Raw genomic sequence first — 16,271 nt, 5'->3', positions numbered from 1 at the left:
GGGGGAGGGGGGGGGGGTAGGGGGGTGGGGTAGGATGGGGTGGGGTGGGATTAGGGGGGTGGGTGGGGTGGGGTAAGGGGGGTGGGGTAAGGGGGGTGGGGTAAGGGGGGTGGGGTGGGGTAAGGGGGGTGGGGTGGGGTGGGACAGGCCAGGGTGACAGGATAGGGTAGGAGACAGGAGAGGTTACATTAATTACAAGAATGAAACTAATTTCTGCCCTTGTGCTTATGTTACCGTTAAATGACTCGGTTCTGCCCCAGGAACATTCCAGCATTGCCTTATTGCCCAGGAAAAGAAGGTAGGCCCGGGATGTTGAGGTTCAGTGTTGAATGCCAGTTCTAGAGGCTTCCTGCTGAACGGCCGTGCGTCTTCCTGCCATTGTGGCCCCTCATGACTCAAAGCTCAAAATCAAGGACAGTCGCTGTCGTGGACTAAATGTTTGTACCCCTCCAAAATTCATATGTTGAAACCCTACCCCTGATGTCATGGGATTAGGACATGGACCTGCTGAAGGTAATTACGGTTAAGATGTCATGAGGGTAGAACCCTCCAGAATGGGATTAGGGTCTTGGAAAGACTCCTGAGAAAGCTGCCTCCTCACTGTGCTCTTCAGCCACGTGAGAAGACAGCCTTCCAAACGCAGGAAGGGGCCCTCACCAGCACCCGCCTCTTGGACCACCCTGATATGGGACTTTACACCTTTGGGAACCATAAGATAGAAACTTCGGTTAGGTAAGCCACCTGGTTTGTGGCATTTTGCTACAGGAGCTGTGCTAAGACGGTGCCCTACTCAAGGTATCTTGGAAATGTGTTGTCCATTTCAAACTCCTTCAAAATTTTCCTATAAAACTATGAGTTTTATAACTCATAGTGGAGATGGATGTGATCATAACCTTCAAAAGGGAACACATCCCTCCTTCGCTGGCTAGTCCACTCACATGGAATTGGGTTTTCCAGCTGCCTTTGTTAAAAAGTGGAAATAGGCATTTATCTCACCACATCTCGGCAAACAGCACCCTCAAGTTCGCAATAATTCTCTAGCCAAGCAATGTAATTATTTTTAAGATTTTTGTTTTAAAGGAATCTCTATACCCATTTTAGGGCTTGAATTTTACAACCCCAAGATCAAGAATCTAATTTTCTACCAACCGAGCCAGCCAGGCACCCCAATGTCCTTTTTTGTATGCAATAATAGATGTTTACCGAGCAGTTCTACAAAGCTGACATAATGTTACATGCAGGTGCTTTATATACTAGTCCTTCAGGTAGCTTTATTTTCATTTACACAGGTAGCCATGTTGTCAGGTGCATGAGGGAGACCCCGGGCCCTGGGCCTCTGCCCAGCTGGTCCCAGGGATGTTTCTGGAAGCTCTGGGTCTCATTGCAACAAGTAATTTAAGGACAGACCAAACACAGTGGTTGAGCGGTGCAAGTATAGGAACATTTATTAAACTTTGAGCACACTCTCAAGATGTGAGAGTTCGTGAGCTCAAGGAGAGCTGCGTGCCTCAGCTTGGGGTTTTGATCTTTTATTGACAGTATTTGATCTTTTATTGACTGCGAGGTAGAATATTTATTACTTGCCGAGGAGACTATTGGGGAGCAGCTTTTCCCACCATTTCTCCGTTAGTTGGTCAGGGTTTGCAGCCTCCTTTGCCTTGGGCCTGTCTGGTTTGATCCGGCTTCTTGTGGATTTGTTGCGGAATGCTGCCAGGCCCGGCCCCAGCTAGGCACTGCTACCCCTTGGCTGGCCTCCAGGCATTCTGTTAGAGCCTAACTATCTGCCGTCTCTAACAGTGGTGACGAAGAAAAGGAGAAAGGGAGGGAAGATGACTAGGAATTCCATCTAATTCGGTCATTTAAGGCTTGAAGTCTTTTTTAAATTAATTAATTAATTACTTTTTGAGAAAGAGAAGCAACATGCAGGGGAGGGGCAGAGAGGGGGCAGAGAGAGAATCCCAAGCAGGCTCTACAGTGTCAGAGCAGAACCTGACTCCGGTCTCAAGCCCATGAACCATGAAATCATGACCTAAGCCCAAGTAGGAAGTTCAACTGACAGAGCCGCCAGGCGCCCCTGAGGTTTGAGGTATTAGCCTCACACTAGATGAACCTTCAGCTAATAATAATAATTTACTCCACACACGTCTGTTTCCCATTCCCTCCCTCCTATCTCGTTCCTGTTTCTGCCAGGCCCCTGTTAACTCTGCAATCCTGGAAGTTCTCTTGCACTCTTCACCTCCACAAACCTATCTTCTCCAACAAGAAAAATAAAATGCAGATTAAATAGAAGAAAGGAGATTCAAAATTCCTTGCAAAGGAATGGATATGGAGGAGGATGTGGTTTCTTATCCAGAACCCATCTTACATGCCTGGGTCTACTCTACTTCTCCCTGTGATGTTCCAGTTTCTGAATCTTGCATGGAATGATAATTATTCTCGGAAAAACTTTCACAAAACGTAAAGAATCTCCCACTTCATTGTACAAAGTAAAATGGCATTTATCTATGATGTAGGTTACAGGGAATCCCTGTTAAATGTCTTTTCTTCAGAAACTTCCAAAGAGCCCCCACCTCCCAATGTTAACGTGGCTCCTTGAGAAAACATAAGATAAACTCCTTGAGGCAAGGAACCCAGGATGTGGTTTTCCTACAGCGTGACGAGTGCTGGCAGAGCTCGAAGAGAAAGCTTTTTTGAAGTGCTATCTAAGTGAAGACCTCAGTATAAGGCAGAGAAAGCCTGAAAAGGATCTCTGGGAGTCTGAGTTTAGCAGAGGGAACAACATGTACAAAGGCCCAGAGGGACCTAAAATACTTCAAAGTGGTATTTGTGAACTGTTTGCTGCAAGGATGTAGTGGGGAAGAAAGCTGGGGTGATTAGTAGGGGCTAAATCATAAAAAATCTCTACACCCACGGTGGGGCTCAAACTCACAACTCTGAGATCAAGAGTCCCACTCTACGGACCAAGCCCTCCAGGCGCCCCCAGAAGGCTTAATCTTGTAGTCTTGACTTTGTGATACTGAGGAGCTCAGTCTCCATGTTGGGGCTGGATGGGGTCATCTATGTCTATCGTCCGTTATCAGTTGAAAGAATCCAAGAGTGGAATTAGAAATAAAGTATATAATGTCGTTCCTGAGCTGGAGAAACGTGTTAGAGAACAGAGTCTGATCTGGACGGCTCAGGGAAGATGTCCTTACATGTTATGAAGGGAAAGGGTGTAAGATGGTTATTTCCTTTGAAATCAAGAGATTATCATCAGGAAAGGGATCAGAATAAGGCATGGGTTTGAAGGGCAACAAAGTATACTTGGTTTGGCATGAGGATTACTTTGAGAAACAGCAGACACAGGAGAAGCCCGGAAAAGAGTCCAAGTTACCCTTTGTAAGGATGTCTTGCTCTGTGTGAGGAAGAAAAGGTCGACCGTGAACCACAAGAAACAAGAAGACACTAACAAACCTCACTCTTGCTCATACCTTTCCTGGCCAGCTCCCACACCTGGCCTCCCTTGCGTGCTCTTTGTTCTGTCTTTAGCTGAATATGGGATTCCAGCCTGAATTCTCAGCCACCTCTGAGAGACACTCATTTTTCCCTACGTCTCCCCCGCGTGTACATGAGATATACACGTTAATAAACTTGTGTTTTTCCCTCGTTAATTTCTTTGTTACCGGGATGCCAGCCAAGAACTTAGAAGGGCCAAGGAAAAATTGTGTCTTCCTCCCTTACAAGCGTCAAAATTCCGCACAAGCGTTTTCTGGGAGTGTCATCCATTGCTCCATGTACTGAAAGTTAGGGGAAGCAATTCACATGTGCTGAGGTTTCAGAGCCCACGTGAGTCCGGAGAGGCGTGGAATACGAGTTAGAGCATCAAGCTGTCAAGCTGCAGGGCCCTCCTCTCGGGCTGGCAAGTGGGCACGACTGGAGATTTCTGGTAACAAGCTAAGCTCCCAGCTTCCTGCCTTATTTCCAGCATCAAACGAGCTAAGTGCGCAGGATGCATGCCTCTTCCCAGCACAGAGAGAGGGGCTGCAGGTCTGGGTCGTGCTGCTGGGAGAAGGACAGGCGCAGAGTTGACCGCTGCGAGGGCCGCGGCGCTCCGGGCGCGGAAGGCCGACTGTGGCACCACTGAGAGCGGAGGCCGCCCGCGCCCTAGAGAGGCCCCCGGAGCGGCTTTCCCCTGCCGGCCGCTCTAGGATCCACCTCTTCCAGACCCGGGGCCACTGAGCTTTACTTTCGGCCCGGCTGCCGCGGGAGTGGGGGCGGTCAGGGCCGTGCGGGCGCGCTCTTCTGCTCGGGACGCCCCCTCCAGGCGGGCCACCGACCCCTCCTCCAGGCAGGCCGCCCCCTTCCCGCCGGGCTCCCGGGTGAGTCTCACCGAAGAGTCGGGACCCGAGACCTTCCTGTTTCCCCAGTGTCGAGCCCCGGAGTTACTTGGAATTACTGACCGTCTGTCATCTTAGCTCCCGCCTGTTGGGCTGTGACGTCAGAGACGTGATGTGGGGGGAGGGGCAGGGCCTGGACCCGGGTCGCCTCCCCCTCCCCGCACTGTCCCCATCAGGGAAGAAAACTGCCCGCCTCTCGGGCAGCGCCTCCGGCGGGAACTCGGACGGACCGACCGGGCGACCCCGCCCAGAGGCGTCTGCACCGGGAGGGGCCCCAGCGCCCCCTTCCCTACTCCGCCTCCCGCTCCCCCGTCCTCCCCGGGGGAGATCTGACCTGTTAGTAGGACCCGGGACCCCGCGTCCACTGCTCGCTCGCCACCCCTTCCCGCCCGCCTGCCCTGGGGCTGCCCCGAGCCCACGGCCCCGTCCGCCGCGGGCCGGCTCCCGCTGGGCGTCAGCAGCGGGCAGAGCCTGGAGGTGCACCCGCGGTGTTGCCTGCACACACGGGGAGCTCAGCCCCGGCGCGAGGTGGGCGTGCAAATGGTTAGCACCTGCGGCGCCCGGCCAGTCCCGGGGAGCAGGTGAGCGAGCCCGCCGGGGACGAGCAGCAGCGAGCGTCGCTCCCTCTCTGCGCCTCTCGTCTCTGGGCCGCTACTCCGGAAACTGTCTTTGGTAGCATGTAAACAGTTTTGGCATTTGTTTTCTAATGCTCTTGCGGGGTCGTTGCCTGAGTCAGCCTGTCTCTGGGGCCCCGCTGGTCGCGTTCGGAGCGGTTCCTGCTGCCGCGCCACCCTGGAAAGCACCCGGAGGGAAAGCCCCCGACCCGGCGTGTGCCGCCTCTGTGCGGGTGCATGCCAGTCCGGCGGGGCGTGAAACCAAGTTCCCAGAGGAGCCCGGGGGGCTGTGAGCCTGCAGGCGGAGAGGGGTGGACGTGCTTGGAAGTGAGAATTCAGTGCGGGAAGGAAGAGCCTCATTCAGGCCGTTTTGCTGCCCAGAGACCCCCGGGCCGCGCGAGGCGCTGCGCCGGCTCCGCGAGCCCGAGACGCACAGCACGGAGCAGCTCCTGACCACCCTGCCCGCCGGGCTCCGGGCCCGGCTGCGGGAGCACCACCCGGACAGCGGGGAGCAGGCGGCGACCGTGCTGGAGGATCCGGAGAGGGAGCTGGGCTGGGTGAGGCTGGCGGGAGAGAAGGGGAGCTGTCCCCAGGCAGGGGCTTCACGCCAGGAGTGCAGGCTGAGCAGGCTTCCGTTTTCTCGCAACAAACACAGGGTTGCTAGCTTCAGATCTTGTTCTTGTCCTGCCAGTATTTTCTGGGACTTTTCTCTTACCTCCAAGATTCTTCACTCTAAATGAGGCCCTCCAAAGACAGGCACAGAGTTCAGTGCTGCCAAATACCTAGCTGCCAAAAGAAATCCAGAAAATGATCTTTTCAGCCTAGAAATGAACCTCTCCGTTGCAAGGTCAGCTTTCTGAATAGAGGGTTCTGGTGCCAGTAATGCCCAGAATGTGTGCAGGGACAGAGACCAGATTTGGTGCCGGTAGGAGGGACGGTGTGGAGCCAGAAGATCAGCCACACAAACCCTCACTAGCACTTCCTACACAGAGAAACCAGGCGTGGGTGGCTGCTTGTGTTTGCTGCTGCTGTGTTTTTTTTTTTTTTCTTTTGAAGTTTATTTATTTTGAGAGAGAGAGGGAGACAGGGAGAGAGAGGGGGTGGGGGAGGGGCAGACAGAGGGAGACATAGAATCCCAAGCAGGCTCCAGGCTCCGAGCTGACAGCACAGAGCCGGATGCGGGGCTTGAACTCCCGAGTGAGATCATGACCTAAGCCGAAGTCAGACACTTAACCCACCGAACCCCCCAGGCGCCCCTATTTTTATTTTTGTAAGGTTTATTTATTTATTTTGAGAGAGAGAGAGCACGTGCGCACACATGCCAGTGGGGAAGGGGCAGAGAGAGGGAGAGAGAGAATCCCAAGCAGGGTCTGCACTGTCAGCACTGAGCCTGATGTGGGGCTAGAACTCACCAACTATGAGATCATGTCCTGAACCGAAGTCAGGAGTGTGAGGTTTAACCAAATGAGCCACCCAGGCACCCCACATAATTTTTTTAAAAATCAAAGTGTTGTAGTTTTCTTCATATAGATGTTGCACATACTCTTTCAGATTTATGCTTAAGTATTTTATTATTTTGGTATCAGTGTAAATGATACTGTGTTTTTAACTTGAAATTGCAGTTGTTTGTTGCTGTTATACAAGAAAGCTAGTGACCTTTGTATATGGACCTGGATCTGTTGACCTTGCTATCTATAATCACCTATTAGTTCCTGAAGTAGATTTCTTTTTCTTGATTTTCTGAGACTTTGTGTATAGATTATCCTGTCCTCTGTGAATAAGGACAATTTTATTTATTTCTTTCCAATCTCTATACATTTAATTTCCTTTCCTGGTCTTGTTGCGTTAGTTAGGACGATGTTGAACAGGAGTGTGAAGAGGGGACGTCCTTGCCTTCTTCCCAACCTTAGTGGGAAAGCACCTAGTTTCTCACCATTATGTAGATGTAAGCTCTAGGGTTTTTAAAAATATTACTTATCCTGAAAAAGTTCCCTTCTCTTGCTAGTTTGCTGAGAGTGGTTATCATGGAAGAGTGTTGGGTTTTTATCAAACGCTTTTTCTGTTCATCTTCTCTAGCCTGTTGGTGCGATCAATTACATGGACTCACCTTCAAATGTTAGGCCAGCCTTGTATACCTGGAAGGAAGCCTATTTGGTGATGGTGTACAATTCTTTTTTTGTTGTTTTTGATAAATGTTTTATTTATTTTTGAGACAGAGCATGAGAGGGAGAGAGGAAGAGAGATACGGAGATACAGTATCTGAAGCAGGCTCCAGGCTCTGAGCGGACAGAGCCCGACGCGGGGCTCGAACCCACGAACATGAGATCATGACCTGAGCCAAAGTCGGAGGCTTAACCAACTGAGCCATGCAGGTGCCCCTGTACAATTGTTTTTTATACACTATTGGGTTTGATTTGCTGATATTTTGTTGAGAATTTTTGCATCTGTGTTCATGAAAGATATTGTAGTTTCTCTTCCTATAACATTTTCATCCAATTGTGGTATTAGGGTGTTGCTGGCCTCTCAGAATAAAGTAGGGAGCATTCCCTCTGCTTCTGTCTTCTGGAGGAGAATATAGAGAATTGTTACCATTTATTTCTAAAATGTTTGCTAGAATTCACCAGTGAAACTGAGGCTAGTGCTTTCTTTTTGGAAGGTTAATTATCAATTCACTTTCTTTAATAGTTACAGGCCTGCTCAGGTGATTTCTTTCTTCTTGTGTGAGGTTTGGTGGATTGTGTCCCAGGATTGGATCAGGCTCCTGGTGCCTCCCATCTTGGGAGTTCATTCTCTTCAATCCCCTTGCAGTGTTTTGGCCAAGGGATCCCTTCTGCAGCCCAAATACCTAACGGCTTTCTGGTTCCACTGTTCAAGTCAGTCCTTTTTAGATGCAGCCCATGAGAGCCTCTGCACAGGGTGGGGTGACCTGAGGGCAAGCCGAGGGCAGTGAGAACGTCCTTGGCTGCAAGTACGTGTCAGCTGCAGGAATCTGACTGGTTCTGTTTCTCATATTCGTTTCAGTAGGCTGCAGCAAACAGTACAGAGGTTAATGGATTGAGTTGTGTATTAACAATTCCCAGCTGAGAGTCAGACTCTTGATTTCGGCCCAGGTCATGATCTCAGGGTCATAGAATCCAGCCCCTTGTTGGGTTCTGTGCTGAGTGTGGAGCCTGCTTAAGGTTCTCTCTCCCCTGCTTGAGCTCCCTAAAAAGTTAAAAACACAAATAAAATCCCAGTGTAGGACACCTAGCTGGCTCCCTCAGTTGGCAGAGCACATGACTCTTGATCTCAAGGTCATGAGTTCACACCCTGTGAGAAGTCCTCTGGACTTGTACCAGTGGGTTAACAAGGCAGAAAGAGGTACAGAGCCATAGAATGCTCAAACCTGAGTTAAAGTAAACAAAATTAGCACCCCAGAATAGGGAGGTGCAAAGGCACCACAAATATAGGGCAGTACAAAGGTACCAAAAATAGGGAAGGTGCAGAAGTGCCCCAGAGTAGAGAGGGGGTACAGAGCCCCCAGAATAGGGGAGGAGGGGCAAAGGCCCCAAAATAGGGGTGCTGTGGCACCCAGTATGAAGGTATATGAGGTAAGCAAGATTACAGGGCAAAGAGCCCCGCAACTTACTATTATAGCAGAAAGCTGCTTTCACAGGAAGGACCAAATTAGGGAAGCAGGTGATTAGGGCTAAAGACCGCCGGACTGCACTGCAGGTGATACTGCCCAGAGCGGAGCTAGTTTACAAAAGAAAAGTTGCCTTGTTAGCCTTGAAGTGTTTTGCCCTCTCTTATGCCCTAGGCCAGCGAAGATAAAAAGACACAGCGCCTCCTGCCTGCTGTTAACAACCATCTTCCCAGTGCCAGGATTTTGTTTTATATTGACCCAAACCCCAAACACTATATATCTTCAAAACCCCCTTCCCTCATGCCCGTGAGTTGATGTTCACTGATTCATTGTCTCTGTGCACGCCCATCACGTTTGTAAGCCTTCTGATCCTAATAAAAACAAAGCCAGGACGCTTATTCAGGGCTCTTGTCTTTTCCCGGACAGTAGCCATCTCTCTTCTATTGTAATCCTGTGTCCCGCTCTCTTGCTAAGACAAGGGACAACTTTAGACCCAGAATCTATGACAACACCCCACATCGGGTGTAGAGCCTACTTTTAAAAAATGCACTTGATCGTTCTTACAATAATCATGTAGTAAATAAAAATGCATTAAAAAAAAATCTCAGTGTAAACATCAGCAAGAAGTCTCTTGTCCAGGCAAATTATTTGCATTATCACAAATCCTGCTTTGATATTCATACTGTTTACATGGTCACATACTTCCTCTTAAAAATTTTTTTTTCTTATGTTCTATTTATTTCTGAGAGAGAGAGAGAGAGAGAGCATGAGCAGGGGAGGGTCAGAGAGTTAGGGAGACACAGAATCTGAAAGAGGCTCCAGGCTCTGAGCTAGCTGTCAGCACAGAGGCCGATACGGGGCTCAAACCCACAAATTGCAAGATCATGACCTGAGCTGAAGTCAGACGCTTAACCAACTGAGCCACCCAGACACCCCACGTACTTCCCCTTTTCATTCTGCTGTGTGCGGACATTGCTTTCTTTACCCTTTTCCAACCTGACAACCAAGCACGGCTTCAGGGGAAGACTGTTGAAAGCAAACTTCCTAAATTTTCTCAGGACTCAAGAGAATAAGTCTCTTTTAATCTAAACCAGCTCCTTTTCCCAACTTCTCTATTTCTGTCAGTGATAAGACAATGTTCTTGGTCCTGGAGGCTCCCAGCCCAGAGGCTTTCCTTAACTCAGTTCAGTCCACCGGACGTCTGCTCCAGTTTGTTGAATGTTTGAGACCCTGTGCTTCAGGAGAGGGTGATCATGGCCAGTCCCTGCCCTCCTCGCCCCGACTTGCAGTTAGACCGGCATGAGCTGCTAGCTATGAATTTTCAATACAAATCAGCAAAATGGTTGAGTGGCAAAAATAAGTCAACAAATAGCAGATTAAGAACCTAAGATCTTTGTGGCTTCAGGTTTGGAGCTATTGCGAAGACTACCACTAGGGACATCGGTTGGTGTGCATGTATACACACTTCTGGCTGTGCACCTGATGGTGGGAGGGCTGGGTCCCTGACTATAGTAGTAGTTGTCACATAATCTTCCAGAGTGGTTATATTACCAGAGATGGTTCCACTTCCTCTACAGCCTCATTAGTATTTGGTTTTGTCAATCTTCTTTTTACTTTTAGCCACTCCCATAGTATCTAGTATTATCTCTTTATAGTTATAATACATGCTTTCTTGATACTAATGACGATGAGCACATTTTCACGTATCTACTGGCCTTTTGGATATCTCCTCTTGTAGCATGTGTATCTGGGTTTTCTGCTTATTTTTTCTGTTAGATTATTTGTCCACGGCTTTCTCGAGTGTCATATACATCATTTAATTCTTTCATTTGTCTCTAAAAACTGTAAGGGCTGATAAGTTTTTATTAATCTGTCTTAGTATTTTTTCCAAGAGTAAGATTTCCAGTTTCTAAACCTATTTTGATAGTAACCAGGTCAAAGGAGAGGGTTTTATATTCTGGATCTTCTGGGCTCTCAGGAAAGTCGCGAGAAATGCCTGTACAAGAGCGATGTTTGGGACAGTGACCTCAGGGCTTGGCAGGGGAGGAGGTGTCCAGGCCCTTACTCATTCTGTAGAGAAGAGAGAGAATTGCTGTCTTCCTAGGGGTCACTGCTATCTGAAGACTCTGGCATGTGAGCTGGAGGCAGGGAACGTTAGTTGTTAGTGTAGAAAGGTAGACAAAAGGCCCTTAGAGCCACGGACGTCACCAAGGAAGATAGAATTTTGAAGAAAATACAGTGTAGCTAGACAAGACTTTGGCAGGGGGGCAAGTGTAATAACAGCAAGAAATCACTATCTCACCTCCACCATCACCCTTCCTGTTATTGGAAGCAACTCTTGCTTTGTCCCTGAACATGATTCCCACACACGTTGCTCTCAGAGATGAGATGCCTCAGCTCCCCAGACTTCCTGGATGGCTGCCTCATCTTCCCTGTGTTACAGAAAGGAGTCTGCTTTTGACCCTACTGCCAGCTTATCTTGTGATATTGTGTTTGTCCAAGAATTTGAACCTGGGAAAGACCTAAAGCAAGGATTTCCAGCTATCAGCTGCAGGAGGGAGCAGTTCCGTCTCCAAGGGAAAAATTGAGAAAAGAAGCTGATTTGGGAGAATATGATCACTGGGTTTTGAACGGGGTGAAGGAAATGGAACATTCTAGTGAAACTGAGCTCTTGACCTTCATCAAAGTACAAACTTGAGCTTAAACAACATTAGGACTGTTTGTGAATATATAGGCAAGAAAGATCAAGCTGTAAGATTTGCGAGCCAGCCAAGTCAAGAGAAAGAGAAGTGCCATGGGTCATGGGGTACAGTCTGTCAGAACAGGAAGGCTCAAGGGGCGCCTGGGTGGCTTAGTCGGTTAAGCGTCCGACTTTCGCTTAGGTCATGATCTTGCAGTTCGTGGGATCGAGCCCCGCGTCGGGCTCTGTGCTTACTGCCAGCTCGGAGCCTGGAGCCTGTTTCAGTCTGTGACTCCCTCTCTCTCTGACCCTCCCCTGCTCATGCTGTCTCTCTCTCTCCTAGAAATAAATAAAACATTAAAAAAAAAAGAAAGAAGAACAGGAAGGCTCAAGGAATGACAATTTAAGAGACGTAAAAGGGAAGTCAGTCCTCTGGTTAGAAGCAGGACAGTCACTTCCTGGGAGCTTCTATACCTCATCTGGTCCCCGTAGCCAGTGGGTCAGCAAGTGTTCTACCTGAGTCCCTTTACATGTTTACACTTGTCTCTGCCTCCTTCCATCTTGGATCACCACCTCCTTGGAGCCCTCCTAGACTGCTTGTGTGGCCTCGGAACCCGTCTCCCCACCTCCAGCCCTACCCTCCATCTTCCATGCCATCACCACAGAGCCGATATCACCTGCCGGCTCAGCATCTGCTGACAGCCCAGCTCTTGAGCCTGGCTACTGCCCGCTTCATGTCCAGACTCCTCTTCCAGTCTCGTTTCCTTCCCCCTCCCTACTCAGTCTGTACACCTGTTGTCCGAAAGGACCATTTCCAGAACGCCTCAGTAACTCTGTGCATATATTCCATCCAGAAGGTTCTTACGTCCCAGCCCTTCCTTTGTCTAACCATCCAGACTTGTGTTTTAAGACTGCCCAATCAGCCTGTGCTCCATAGAGCTTTCTGGTCGACTGTCTCAGAGTTAGATGCCCCAAGGGCTCCAACCCTCCCCTTAGTCAGAGCACCCACCATATTGCATCGTACCTGCATACTTTCCTGTGCGCTTCGTCCCTCCCAGAATATCTTATTTACATCAGGTACACAGCACAGAACAGTGCAAGCTTGGTGCAAGCCACTATTCAGTGTGTAACACAAATAACTGTGGCATCCTAAAAACCAAGAGAATTTCTAGAAGTATCGAGTAACATTTCTTAATCTTTTCTAACATTTTGCTTATACCACCAGGAGGGTTGTGTGAGGATTCAGCTAACTGCTTGGTAGTGTCCAACAAGCACATGTCCAGGGCGCCAGAGACTGAATCCCTCCTTTTTTTTTTTTTTAATTTATTTCTAAGAGAGAGAGAGAGAGACAGCGTGAGCAGGGGAGAGTCAGAGAGAGAGGGAGTCACAGACTGAAACAGGCTCCAGGCTCTGAGCTGGCAGTCAGCACAGAGCCCGACGCGGGGCTCAAACCCACAAACCGCGAGATCATGACCCAAGCGAAAGTCGGACGCTTAACCGACTAAGCTACCCAGGCGCCCCAACTGAATCCCTCCTTAAATTGTGCACCCTAAGTGCCTCCCTTGCCTCACCCCTGTCCTGGTCCTGATCTGAGTTGAATTTCTGAAGGATGAATGAGAATTAAGAAAAGACAGAAGAGAAAACAAATATGGAAAGGCACAGTTGAGGGGGATAAGATGATCTTTCTTGAAACTAGAAGTCACTGGATATGACTGGGAAGAGTGGGGAAGAGTCAGAGATTAAATGGCTGAAAGGTGCTATAAGGGCTAAGCTGGGGGCGCCCACTGCTCAGTTGGGAGAGCACATGACTTGATCTGCAGGTGTGAGTTCAGGCCAAGTTAGAGTCTCATCAGGTGACTAAAATGCACCATGCAAGCTGGAGATAGGGTGGCAGTTGATATTCTGTCTCTGTGACTTGGTAGTGATGGGTAGGGCGTGTGGCACACAGAAAAAGATATGCTCCATCCACGATGAGCAACCCCTCCCCCCCAAGAAAAAAGAAAGAAAAAGGAAAAGCACACACTGGCGTGAGGACTGGGGCTGCCCTGAAGACTTCCACAATTATGTTCATGGTATTCGCCCTCAGTGCCTCTAAGGGTGGCCACAGGGGGCCCTGCTCATCAGGTACGGCCTTTGGTCTCCCTGACATGTTCTCTTCATGTTTAAGAAGATTTGCGTAATTATGGAAGCTTTCCCACTCTCGTTGGATTTACAGCGGCCTCTCTGTGGTGTGGGTTTGCTGATGTGAAACACAGGAGTGTACATGTGCCTTGAGAGCCGGTGTCTGGAGAGCCCGTTCTGTTGCCACAGTACTGGCCTGGGGCGGCCAGACCCTGCCCAAGTGGGTTTGTTACCAAGGTAACAACTTGTTAATGTCACTATATATATATCTTGTTCTATATAAAACTGTGATACAGCATTGAATGTCTCAAGGTTTCCTCTACCCAGGAGATAGTCAATGTACTCAAATTATTTGTGAAATGGCCTTTCTTCACTTATTACTGTACTTTATCTATTTATTTTTTAATTTTTATTTTTGAGAAAGTGGGAGTGATGGAGTTGGGGGCAGAGGGACAGGGAGAGAGAGAATCCCAAGCAGGCTGTATGCTGTCAGCACAGAGCCAGATGCTGGGCTTGGACCCATCAACCGTGAGATCATGACCTGGGCTGAAGTCGGACGCTCAAGTGACTGAGCCACCCAGGCGTCCATGCTTCTTTTAAAAGAAGCCAAGAAATAGCAATCTTGATTCCAAACAGGAGCCAACTTTTAATTAAAAAGAAACTGCAGGAGAAGCCACATGAAACAAAAGCAGTAAATCAGCCGTATCTGTGCTGATATGCAGTGGTTCTGAAGTCAGAGCATTGCCACCTTCTACATTTGGAAGTATATTTGGGATACGTTTGGGGTGCCACTTAGGTTTTGTGGGTGGGGTCCAGAAATTCTACATGTCACAGTGTCTTATCTGACACATATTATACATTGTACAGGCAGTTGTGTAGAGGAGAATACACCGTAATGGACTGTAAAGGAAGAATTTTTCCATCCAAAATGCTAGTTCTATTCCTTTTGGAAAACTCTGAACTAAAGAATGGGGAATATTTCCAACCCAGTGAGTTAACGTTTGTTCATGAAATTAAGCTCAAGCTACAAGTAAGACTGAGCTCACCTGTGCACTTTTCTTTATCAAAAGTGACGCAGTGCTTTTAATGCCACGTAGTGGGATGAATCCATTAGAGACGGACGCCACGGGGCTGACGTGGCTCTGATGCCGTGGCCACCCCTGCAAGTAAAGCCAAGTGTAAGCCTGTCGGTGCCTCAAGGTTGTGAAATTGAAACCCAAGGAGGCGTCAGGCTACGGCCAATCAGTCCTCGCTTCACTTCTGCTCTGGTCCGGCTCTCCCCCAGCCGCTGGGGGCCTTCCTGGCCCTTCGGGCTTGGCGCCATCTGATTCAAGTCCGTTTGTGCTCACATCAACTCTTAGAATGTTCACTACGCCTGCGTTTGTCTTCTGTCTGGTGTGAAGAGATAAGATTGCATGTGTTCACCTGAATTGTAGACCAATTGTGTCTGTAAGGAGGTCACGGCTTGTAATGTGGCAAACGAGAGCTTGCCTCGGTGCTGCCGTTACCCGTCGTGGGAGCGCCGACCGTCGGCTGTCGCTGACACTGGTGTCCTTTCCTGACGAAACCCCGCTTAGGTGAGTGTCCCGAGGCAGCCTCCCTTGTTTTCCAGGCAAAGCCGCCGCCTCGTCTCACCCCTGCGTGTTCAGACGGCACGAGTTCCGGTGTTAGAAGCCTCGGCTGCACGAGCCCCCGCAGCGGTGCAAATAAGGGTGCAGGACACACCACACAGCTTCGCTCGCAGCCCCTTGTCCTCTTGTCCCTGTGAGCCTTCTCGGTGGCCCCTCCAGCAGGGCCTGGGGACACAGAAGCGTGGGGAGACTTCGCTCGGCCTGCTGGCTGCGGCCACCCGTGCAAGTCCTCTGGGAGGCGCTGCAGAAATACCCCTCCCGCGCGCCCCACCTGCTGAGCGTGTCTGTGCAAGCGAGGGTGCGAGGTGCCACTGTCGGGCTCTCTCACACACAGCCTGATCTGCAAGCCCCTTCTGCACCCTCCTGTCTCCCCCAGAGCACCCTGTGGTGTTACCATCATAACCTCACGTGGCTCTCCTCCTCTCTAGGTTAACGTCCTTGAAGAAGGAATCATGACTTACTTTCATTCATCCTCAAATTATCAGCGTTGAGCGTAAGACCCAGAAAATAGTACCGATACACGTTCGTGTTTCCTGCCATGCATCTAACTCTGGTCCTGAGATTTACTCCTCTCCTGGTGTTTGAATCCTGTCTCTTCCTCCCCACCTTGCAGGGGGGCCACAAGATCCCTGTTTAGCTCCATCTTCAATGTCGATTCCTCTCAGCTCCTGTACTTCATTGTCCCAGCTCATCCGCACACTGAGCTGTCATCCCCTTAGATACTTGTTCTAAATCTTTGGAAACTTCTTCTTACCTGCTTGTATGAAATCTGACCCTTCGCAGCTTAACTATAATCTCATTCAGTACAAACTTACTACAAATAAAACTTCCCTGCCCACAGGAAAGCTCAGTCTAGCTGTAGACTCAGGGTTGCCTCAGTAGCAAAATGCAGTTACATATAATATTTTATTTATAATACTGTGTGTGGACATTGAAAAGACAAATACTGGACAATACTTGAAGTCATTTTATACGATGAAAATCTCCAAAAGGGCAGAAGGTTGGGCCCTTAGTTTTACCCCAAATGACCTTTGTTTTGAACGCCTTTTGTTCTGTGTAATCTGAGACTACTTTGCAACCAATTATTTTCAATAGGATATGATATTTTTAGCTAAATATAAAGCTGTTGGTCTGAGATTATACCTTTTTAAAATTATAATCATTAACATCTAAAGTATCAAAGCAAAAGAAAAAACATTTTAAATATCAGAACTGAAAAAGAAC

At 49.0% G+C, this 16,271-nt stretch overlaps 1 long non-coding RNA gene across 2 annotated transcripts; it reads left to right on the top strand.

Annotated features, from left to right (window-relative positions):
- Positions 1–5,459: 5,459 nt before the first annotated feature.
- LOC120249084 lies at positions 5,460–16,262 on the top strand. 2 transcript variants are annotated; one of them, XR_005532773.1, is made up of 4 exons: positions 5,460–5,547; positions 13,511–13,653; positions 14,487–14,993; positions 15,476–16,262. It is a non-coding gene; the product is annotated as an uncharacterized LOC120249084 (long non-coding RNA). The 2 variants fall into 2 exon arrangements; XR_005532774.1 differs by lacking the exon at positions 5,460–5,547 and adding an exon at positions 7,327–7,362.
- The last annotated feature ends 9 nt before the right edge of the window (positions 16,263–16,271 follow it).

Source organism: Hyaena hyaena, unplaced genomic scaffold (genome assembly GCF_003009895.1).
Source record: "Hyaena hyaena isolate Hyena2069 unplaced genomic scaffold, ASM300989v1 scaffold_637, whole genome shotgun sequence".
Classification (NCBI taxonomy): Eukaryota; Metazoa; Chordata; class Mammalia; order Carnivora; family Hyaenidae; genus Hyaena; species Hyaena hyaena.
The sequence above is the reverse complement of the archived record's forward strand: the minus strand, read 5'-3'. Positions and strand labels throughout refer to the sequence as shown.